The sequence below is a fragment of the Pteropus medius genome, unplaced genomic scaffold, assembly GCF_902729225.1.
Source record: "Pteropus medius unplaced genomic scaffold, Ma_sr-lr_union100, whole genome shotgun sequence".
Lineage (NCBI taxonomy): Eukaryota > Metazoa > Chordata > Mammalia > Chiroptera > Pteropodidae > Pteropus > Pteropus medius.
In genome coordinates, this window is record NW_024349799.1 from 11,134,835 (window position 1) to 11,146,180 (window position 11,346).

The 11,346-nt window shown below is 34.8% G+C and overlaps 1 protein-coding gene across 8 annotated transcripts in view; it reads right to left on the reverse strand.

The window, feature by feature from the left end:
- RHOT1 (ras homolog family member T1) overlaps positions 1-11,346 on the reverse strand; it is a 53,527-nt gene that overhangs the window by 38,723 nt on the left and 3,458 nt on the right. The gene's annotated exons all lie outside the window — the stretch shown is intronic.

Below are 11,346 nucleotides of genomic sequence, written 5' to 3' on the forward strand. Positions count from 1 at the left end.
TTAATATAATCTAACAATGAACAGTGTTCAACTTTTCAGTTTTATAAATAATGCTTCAATGAGTATTTCTACAGGATAAATTCCTACAAGTGGAATTTAGGTTATCATGCATGATCTTTCTGCTTTTAATAGATATTGTTAAATTACCTTCAAAAAGGAATAAACCAGTTTACACCCCTACCAATAGAAGATCAGAGTGCCTATTTCTGCACATCATTACACTGTTTCCTTTTTAGGGTATCATATTTAAAGGGTTAATAAGAGCAAAGAAACTTTCCTGTTACATTTTCTAACCTAGCAAATTCTTTTTTAATGTACAAACTTAAAAATCTTAATTTTCATTCTGAAATTTGATTTCCATTCCCATCACTTTCTGACCATATAATTATTACTGTTAGACATTCAACTGCTTATCAACTAAATCCCTTTGCGATTCTAGAGGAAAACAGTACATCTGCCTTTTAATCTCTGCCATAATAGCAAATTAATGTTTCCATAAGTAAAGCTGAAATATAAAAGAACTGAAAAATTTTTAAGAGAAGTCACATTTCTTTTTTAAACGACTAAAAGAAAGGGTGAACTAAAAACACAAGTCAAATATCTGGGGAAAAAATAAATGGCTGGAAAGGGAAGAGTAGTGCTCAAAACAATTTAAAGGATATGCTGCAAACAAGTGACTACTGCTGGTGGAGGGACAGGTTAGATGGTTTAACAGGTGTCTTCTGGTTCAGATTTCCATGGTTCTTTTAAACTGACCTGTGTGAGAAGGCTTGAGCCTTTTCCAAGCGGCTGACAAAAAACATTTCACTGAGTTCCGTCCGACCATGTCATTGAATCCAGAGCCCATAATCACAGAACTACTAGGCCCTTTGTCATCCATATCACCTTATACATCTCCCCCTAATAATTTTCAGATGAAGAACCTGGGACCCAGAGACAGTGATTTTCTCAAGATCTCACTAAAAGAGTCATTGCACATTAAGAGACTAAACCATCTCTTGATTGCTAAGCCACTGCTCTTTCTTATGCCAGACTTAAAAAAATATTGTTAACAAGTTAATAACAAAGAAAACAAACAGTGACCCCTAAAGTCAGCAAGCACTGCATATACAAATACTACATAAGTTAATTAAAATATTCACTGATTCATTGGTGACTAATGCAGCAGCTCTGGTTCAATTTTTTTTTTAAACTTATTTTGAGAAAATTTCAGACTTACAGAAAAACTGCAAAAATAGTACAAAGGAGTCACATCTATTCTTTAACCAAATTCCACATATGTTAACATTTAACCATATTTGCATTATCATTCTCTCTCTACATATATGTTTAATCTTTAAACTGTTTGAGAGTAAGTTGCAGACATGATGATCCCTTACCCTTAAGCACTTTAGTATATGTTTCCTAAAAATAAGATCATTTCTTATATAACCACAGGGCATTGTCACAATCAGGAAATTAACACCAATACAATATTATATTATTATCTAATCTATAGACCTTATATATCTCACCATTTGTACCACTATTATCCTTTATAGAAAAGAAAAATCTTTTTTTCTATCCTGGATCAAATGTTGCATTTTTTTGTCATATCTCTTTAGTTTCCTTTAATCTGAAAGAGATCCTCAATGTTTTTTTTATCTTTCATGATCTTAACGTTTTTGAAGAATACAGGCCATTTAATTTGTAGAATTATCTCTCAATTAGCTTTATATGGTGTTATCATTAATTTCACTTTTAGCAGGAACACCCCAGAAGTTATACTGCATCCTTCTCAGTAAATCACAGCAGAAGAGAGATAAAGTCGATTTATTCCATTACTGGTGATGTTAGGTGTCATCATTTGGAGGAGGTGGTGTTTGCCAGGTTTCTCCACTGTAAAGTTATAATTTTTCCCTTTGTAATTAATAGATATCTTATGAAGAGATACTTTGAGACTATGTAACTATTCTGTTTCTCATCAAATTTTTGCCTACTGGTTTTAGCTGCCATTCATGATTCTTGCCTGAAATTATGTGTTTCTATCAATCCTTCTATATCACTTTGCATTCTACTGTAAGAAAAAACTTTCCTTCTGATTCATATTAGCATGGTCTCATGGATTATTCCACGGGTTATAATCTGATACTGTCACTATTCAGAGGCTCAAATTGTTCCACTTTACTTTTTAAAATTATATTTATGCAGATATAAAGCAGCATATACACTACAAATATGTATTTGCATAGAAAAAAATCCTGGGAGGATATATACACCAACAGTGGTTATCTCTGAAGTAAATATAATTGTAACTTTCTTCTTTGGGTTTTTCTGTATTTTCCCAACTTTCTATAATAAATATATAATTATTGCTACTAGAAAAAGTTAACATACTATTTCAAAAGTCATTTTTGGTAGTAAAAATTGGTATGTTCTAAATTTACACATGGCAACCGAAATTCACCTAAAAATTGGCATGTTAAATGCATTCTTTCATCTCTTCAACAAATATTTCTTGAGCATTTCTATATGCCAGGCACTATTTCAGGTGCTGGGGATACCACTGATCCCTACTTTTAACTTTCATGGAGATTACGTTCCAATGGATTTATAAAATTTTCACCAATAAAGAACTCTTTCTACACATTCAGATAAAAAGCAAAAATTCAAAAACTGTAGCCATCTTTGATTCACCCTTCCTCTGTACTTAGCATTCAAATTCTGTCAAATTTTCCTTTGAAATTTTTAATACTTATTTCTTCCTCTCTGTTCCCACTTTTTCCTAATTACAACACTTTTACTGAAAACTTCCCAGTTTCCAACTTTCTACCCACTTCTCCAATCTTTCATTAATCTATTAACAGTGCAAATGCCAGTCCATCTTTTTTAAACATTCTTTTCATTTTCTAACTCATCTGATCAAAAGCCTTCCTTGACTCTCAATTACCTACCACATCAAGATGAAACCATACTGTTGGCCTTTGAAAATCATACATAATTAAACCCAGCTTGTTTATTTAATCTCATACCCCTCTATTTCCCACATACATGATTTGCTCAAATAAGGTCATTCTACTATATCTTAGCACAAACAAGCCATGATGAATCCTGTCCCCTCACATGGTTTTCTTCATCTAAAATACCACTGCATTCTCTCTCTACCTCTATTTCTTCAAATGTTAACCATCTCTCAAGGACAGCTCAAATTCTACCTCATCCTTAAAGACATCTCGGGGCTACTAACGCCCTCCCCTTCCTTCTCTGAACTAACTACTCCTGTGCCACAAACTGTTATGAATATAAGGTACATAATTAACATATGAGTCTACAATTAACAAAATAACCAAATATTTTTAAACACTTGATAATGAACCAAATTTTTCAATTTTATACAAATGGGTAAAACACCTCTAGCACATCAACCAGACTGATTGAACTATGTGACATTTCACCTTGCCCAAGCACAATAGTATTGCTGTAGCTTCAGCACTGCCATTTGGGAAATTAGTTCAACCTCCTGGAGATTCTGGAACCTTCCCACTCAAAGCTTTTCTTAAAAGCAATTGAAGAGCCGAGGCAATAAATTTTTTTAAATTACTTTGTTCATTTTTAGTAAAAAATAATTAATGTTGAAATTTCAAATATTAAAGGAGGATGTGGTATAATAAAGAATACATCTGATCTTTATCCCCAGTTCCTAGCACAGAGCCTCGAAATCCCTTGAAATTTCTGAGTGACAGAAGTCTTTTGTTATTGTCTATTTCAACAGTACTTGAGTTTATCCTCATATCCTGACTCATTAGAGGAACAAGAGGGCCTAGACAGCTTCAGGATAGAAGGTGGTTGCCAGAAAAACCAACCATGTGATTATACAGTTAGAACTTTCAGCCCCACCTCAAAACCTCTGAAGAGGTGTGTGTGTGCTAGAGATTGAGTTCAATCATGTGGTCAATAATTTAATCAATCATACCTATATAAGAAGTCCCATATAAAAACTCTGGACATCAAAGCTCAGGGGGGCTTCTTGGTTGGTGAACGTATCAATGTACCAGGGAGGTGGTGCAACCCTGACTCCACAGGAACAAAAGTTCCCAAGCTTAGGACCCTTTACCTTGCCCTATGAACAGATCTTGCAATTCATCTGTGTAATTGTAAATAGAGAACTTCCCTGAGTTCTGTGAGTCATTCTAGTGAATTATTGAACCTAAGGGAATTATGGGAAGCCCCAAATTTGCAGTTGCCCAGGAAGAACTGTGGGTAGTCTCGGGACCCCACTGTAGCTGATGCCTAAAGTAAGGGTAATCTTGTTGGGGAGCTTGCCCGTTAACTTGTGGGATCTGACACTGGCTCAGGATAGTGTTAAAGTTGAATTGAATTGTAGGACACCCAGTTAGTGTCTGAAAATTGTCAGGATGCAGAATGCTTGAGAGTTTTGCATTTATAAAAAGAAAAGATGGCTCAAAAAACTGAGAAACACTGTAACAGACCTTCTATCCAAGAGCATAAGTTCCACTTACATTTGCCCCCTGCCTGGACTACACTAGAAAAAACACTAGAATATACTGAATATTAACTTATGTTTCTAAATTACCCACTTTTCTTGTGTAGACTCTTACTATTAGTTCATTTGATAAGTATTTACCTGATTGTCTTCTAAGTATAAAGTTTAGTTCTAGATACTATGTGGGGATAATATGGAAATGTATCAAACAAGATAGGTAAAATTGCCACATAAGAGGTATGAATCAAGTGCTAAGTTCAATCACTCTATTTAAAGAAGTGAAGAGGGAGCACAAAGGACAAGAGGAGAAGGGAATATCTACTCCTCCCAGAAGTCTAGAAACACATCAAGAAATCAAAAAGCTAATAAAAGAAGCCTATACCTTGGTCTCTAGGAGGAAAAAATAATAATCTGTTGACATATGCATTCTTAAGACAGTATTAAGAAGGTTGCCTAAGTACAGAATATCACCAATGGTCACCTAAAGGACTTCCCATACATCCTTGGTGAAAACTTGCCATTTACCACCAGCTACTGAGCTCCCCCAGGAAGACTAAGGAACAAGTATTTCACTATCACCCACAGGAAACTCTACAAGCACAGGGAACGTGTCTTTCTTGTTCACTGCTGAAGCCCTAGCTCCTAGCAAATTCACTTAGTAAATGGAGTTATATGGCTTAGTGGTTAAGGGCACAGATTTGAAATTCTGTGGCTGGCTACTTTTGAGGACAAAAGAGTAAAATGCAATGGGCGGGGGCACTTCAAATTATTAGTAATGTTTTATTTCTTAAGCTAGGTGATGGGTATTTGTTCTTTATTCTTTATACTGTTTATATAAATATTTCACTTAAAAAAAAAAAGAATACAGGTTTTAGAATCAGATAGAATTGGACTGAAATCTTAGTTCCAGCACTTACTAGCTGTGTTTCTTCAGGCAAGTCATCAAGCCTCAGTTTGCTCATCTATACAATATGGTGCTGAAAAGCTTCATTGAATTGGTAAGAGGATTAATTAAGATGACAGATGTATGATGTATACCTTGCACACATTAAATACACATATGGTAGTTGTTGTTGTGATGATGATGATGATGTCTGACTTAAAGGGGTTAAGTGAGCACTGGAATGGACCAGAAAATTTGGATTTGAGAACCAGCTGTGTCATTAACAAATGACACTGAGTTGTCACTGATTCTCTGTGGGCCTCAATTTTCTTATCAGTTAAAAAAAAATGAATAGATGGTTTCGATGCTTATATTCTATAATTAATCTATAGTATCCTGTAGCACATCAAGAAAATAGACCTTAACAGATGAAAAGATGCATGTTACAGCAGGTCACATATCCTATAGTACCTCTGAAATGGTAGACAGATCTCCACTGTATCTGTTAGCTGTTTAATTATGTATAGGAAATGGTTTGGCAGAAACATTTATTTATCTACAAGAACTAAGTAGGACTCACCAAGCCAATATGGGGTCCAGGAATTTCTAAAACTTGCTGACTTATATTCAGCATTTCATAACTTTTTTCCTTAAATAACTCCATTCATCATGGCCTTGTTTAGGGTCCCAACAACCCAAAACCTTCAGCCAGTTCAAGGTAGTATTCATCTCAACATCCATAGTAGTCCATCCTAATTCCACATGATAATTATGCACAACGAAGGCAAAATAGTTATCTTATTTAAACTGATCCAAGCCACTGTCCTCTATCCAGCATTAAGAAACCTAGAACTTAGACCTTCTATTTTTTTACTCTTGGCAACTAATACTACAGAAGAATAATATATTTGGGAGGGAGCCCTAATAATATTCCTTGCAAAGAGTGGTGATGTCTTAAGACAAATAACATACAACAGAGCTCTCTGTGGATCACCACACAGGAGAATGCCTCTGTTGTAAAGTCCAATCAAGTCCACAGGGCTCTGTACTTAATGTAATTTATTTAACAAGTAGTGTAACCTCCAGGTACTTAAAACAAACCTTTTACAAAATCTAATGCCTGTACAATTCCTGTGATCTTTGAACTTCTAGGCCTTTTTGGCCCCAGTAGAGATGTCTGCTTTGTCCCTAGTGTCTCCAAAATCCCAAAACTACCACCGGCACAGATATGTCCAGATAACCAGAAATCTCCAGAAATTTTTCCATTTCTGAAGAACTCTCTTGATACCTTATACATCTCTATATTTTATCCTTGATCTACTATGTTAGGAATGGAAAAAATGAATTAGATACTCAATGACTCAGATGCTCCTTGGTAATCAGAAGGAAAAGAAGTCTCATTCTTGCTTGGTCTTTGAGAATTTTGCCTACCTTAATACCCTTAAGATTTTGATCCTTCTCATAATCCCCTTTACAAAATTACCTTTTTAAAATGTTGCTTGTATCTCACCGCTACAAGGCCCTCACCAGTTTCAAAAGAAACCTCCCTAACTTTTAATCCACAGTTCAAAAAACAAAATGGTCAAAATTAAGTTAATCATCAACTTTAAAAGGCCTACAAGTTTCCAAAAAGTTAAGGACTTGTTGCTCCATAATCAAAATCGCTCAGGATCCCTTAACAAAATTCAGGCCTTCGACAGGTGTTCTGTGTTACCTTTAAAGTCCGCCAGCACCGCTCCCACCCTCCGCCTCCATAATCCTTACAAATCTTCCTCATCTCTCTTTTTAAAACTCATTGAACACCCCTTTTCCTAGCCACAATCCCTTTCTGCTTTTCCCATGGATCCCCTACAAATTCAGCAATATTTTCAGAAGAGAAAGACCAACATTCTAAGGACATTCTGATTTCTTCACAGCTCAGCTTATCAGAGCAGTTCTGGCTGCCTGTGCTGCCAAAGTAGAAACCTGCCGCCAGGTCTATTCCAACGGGGCAGGGCTCAGAAACAATAAAGGAAGCACCTTGGCAGAAGAGGAGGCATTGTAGAGACTACAACAGTTAAACAGCTTTACTTATACTTGATCATATAGACATATAAGACAGTGGTACCAAAGAATGGGAATAATTCAATTTATTTATATCGGTACTACTTTTACCTTTCAGAGTGTGACATTTTTATTTATTCATTTATATCTTGCCTCAGCTGTTAAAGAATATGAGGCAGTTTAGCACTCACTACAATAAAACAATTCCATCTAGTTTCTGAGGTAACTGTATAATAAAAGGTCTTTAAAAATCAAAGAACATGAATCTTTTTCACATAAAATCCCAAGAGCAACTTCCTTCTTTTAAAATAAATTCAAAATTAGAGCAAGAGAAACAGATTACAGTGAATGTGGGAGAAAATGAGCATGTTTTCATTGGTATTATTTTGGGTTTCCTTTTGGAAGAGCAGTGAGATAGATGATAGATATTTTAATAAAGGATTATACACGTGATTTAGTTAAATGCTTCAGTGAACCAAAATAGGGGTTTTTGTTTCTCTTATGCCTACTACCTAACCTTGAGTGAGACCACCAAAAAATAAAAATAAAGCAGCAGGTTTAAAATTAAAATAGGCCACTTTTAAGCTAATTTTAATTGAGAGATGAATGAGTGCCTTAAAGATAAGGAAAACATTTTAGAATTTTAAAATTCTAAATTTTAAAATATTTTGTTTTAAAAAATATTTACATAAGCCTACAATCAAAAAGGTCACTTAAAATGGAAGATATGAGTATAAACACTAGATATTTTAAACTGATCTAGAAAATAAAAATTATTTCCATAAAGGAACAAAGTCCCAAGCTCTTCTCTAATTACTGTACCAATAAAATTTTATAAATACATAGTATATTTTATTTAATACCATTTTATAATAAATATATAGTTAAAATTATAAATAAAAATACAAGTATATGGCATTTAATATAAATATTATTATGGAAGACAAAAATATTATCCTTTGTTAGCCAGCCATCTCATGGTCTCTATTACCTCTCTTTTGCATGGGAAATATTAAAGTGATCTATAAAAACAAAAAGCACAGCCACATTATCCCCAAGGACAGAAGGCCTTCTGATTTAGTTCAACACAACTGCCACAGTTCTGAGACTCCATGCTTCTAAGTAGGTCATCCATGGGAAACATAATTCACCACTATAGAACAAATTATCTAGATTTTCCAGGCTAAAAATTTCTTTGTCTTCTCATCACATCTTTTGAACATCTAGTTCTAAATGACAGCAAATTCCTAATATTCAGGAAGTGGAAATAACATTCTCTGCTTCCAATTACCATCCAACTCTAGCCATATTGACAATTTTTTTTAATAACACTGCCTGCTTCAAAAGAACCTACTCATTGTTATCTGCTTTATTAAAAAGCCTTGGTGTCTCTTCCTAAGTTACTGTAATTAGAATACACAGAGAGGAAGAGGGTGACAATGGAATTATATTTTTAACTGGAAAACTTTAGCATTTTGGAAAATAACTGAGCACTGTTCCAAAGGAAAATTGTATTGACCATATGCAGACAGTGTGGGCTGCAGAAGAACTAATGCTGTGGTCTATCCCTCTCCTTCATACCAGATCCACACCTGTGCCCAACTCGTGCCAGAGGACCAAAAATCACAGTGGAGGTTAGGTCTTAGTACATATCTGAGGATGATGTAGAACAGACTATATGAATAGAACAGACTATGTAGGATGGACTCTCTATGGTCAGATGCTTGAACATCCTCGGTCACAGAAGATCACCCAGTATATACTGTGTACTAACACAGTATAATTGAAACTGAGCAGTTTAATCTTCAAATATCATTCTAACAAAGACCAGACTGGAGAACAATATGGCTTTAAAAGGACCACAGAAAGTTTTTTTTCTAAAATAACTGCTATTCCTGACGTGTCTTGACTCTTATCCCCAGCTTATAGCTAAAGAATCTTTCCCCAACCCGTTCAAATCTCTAAGATGACTTCCGGTATTTCAAAGAGAAGGTGACCTCTGTTGGCAAGGGCTATAATTCCTGGCAGCCAAGACATGGAATAGACATGGCATTGTCATTGTAAGTCACCGGTCTACTTTACTGCCAGAATACAGGAATCTCCCAAACAAAATAAAGCTAAGGACAAGGAACAAGAGACTGGATGAATGCTGCCCCTTCAAATCCTAACAATAACCATATCAGCCTGGATTTAAAAAAGGAGAATAATCAAATTTATATGACTGAGGGGAGTGGTTTGGAAAACAAGTGAAGTCTAAATAAACCGAACTAGCTTCAACTCATTCATTCATTCAATAATTATTTGAGTGCCTACTTTGTGCTAGGCCTATTCTAGGCACTAGGGATATAGCAATAAACAGGACAAATCTCCTGTCCTCATGAAGCTTACTTTCTAATCCAAGTAACAAAAAAAGAAAACAAAATAACGAGAACAAAAATAAGTGAAAAAATATGCAGGGGAGTGGGGATAATGTCTGGGTCAGGCAGGGTCTTCCTGCAGAGAAAGCAATGAAGGAGAGTGATTCAAGAGCAAAGCAAGGGCCAGATTGTGAAGGACTCTGTAAACCTGCATTAAAGTTTTGACTTTATTCTAAGTGAAAGAAGAAATCATCAGCGAATTTTAAAAATGGGTAACAGGATTTGAGAACTTTTTAAAGATCACTCTGTCTGCTACATGGAGAATGAATGAAATTAGAAGCAGGGAGATCAGTTAAGGAGGTATTACAAAAGCCTAGGCCAGAGCCAGTGGAAGCCTGAACTAGTTTGACAAATCCGGTAAGAGCTACCAGACTCAATTAAAAAGAGGATAAACAGTTCCACTTTCTTAATGAACTTGACTTGTAGTAAACAATTACATCTCAATTAAAAAAAAAAAAAGACCTCACTAAACTAAAACTATCTTATGTACTTTTATGTAGCTACATGATTCAGATAAAAGGGTAATATGACTCACGCTAATTTTACTGTAAGAGGGACATTTGTTAAGCATAATAATGCAAATCTAGTTAAATACAAATTCTGGCCATCGAATTCAACCATGAAAAGCTATAACCTGAAGAACTAAGTTTTGTGTGGTTGCATTTTTAAAGATTTTTAAAGTTTGTTTTGTTGAAAGAGTGGTAATTTTTTGTTTTGGCCTGAATGGTATGCAATACGTTCGATAATTAAGATAAGGTGCAGATGATATTTAAAACATTTTGGTTTTCTCTGAAAATACTTTAAAATTTATAGACAGTCTAACTTCTCTGATCTAAGCACTGACTAAATATTAAGCAATTAATTAGCAGTAAAGCCTGGATGGGTCAGAATCGAGATTCTGGATGGGCCAAAAAAACACCCCCATGTGACCCTCAGATTACAGTACAAGTTTGGCAAACAGAATGTTAAAATCATTCACAACTGTTTCAGAGCTTGAATGAATGAAGCTGCTGCTGTGTGGTTTGGGGACAGACACTAACAGCAATAAAATGTGCTGAAGTGATAGAGAAGGAAACAGGCTTTACAATACCAGAAATGATGCTCCTTTTTCTTTTTCTCCCCATTCCCTTTAACATCTTAAAACTACAACTGAATTAATACCACTTTTTTCTAAGTGATTTTCCTGATAAATGTATGTACCAGATCAATATTAAAATAGTCTTGGTCACACTTATGTTTACCTAGCATTTAGGGTGCTACAGCCAGGCCTAACATTATAAATAAGGCTTTTTCTTGTGTCAAGTTTCACACTATGATCAAAAAACTTGCATATACACTTTTATCAACTCTTATTTGCTTTCATTTCTACAAAACATAGCTTGTAATTTTTCTAACAAATGTTTATTTTACGTATTTATAAATGAATAATACTGTTAACATTTTAACTTAAATGTCCTAAGGCTGACAATATATTTTATATTATGTATAGCATTTCAATTAGGTGTTTTACAGACTAATTA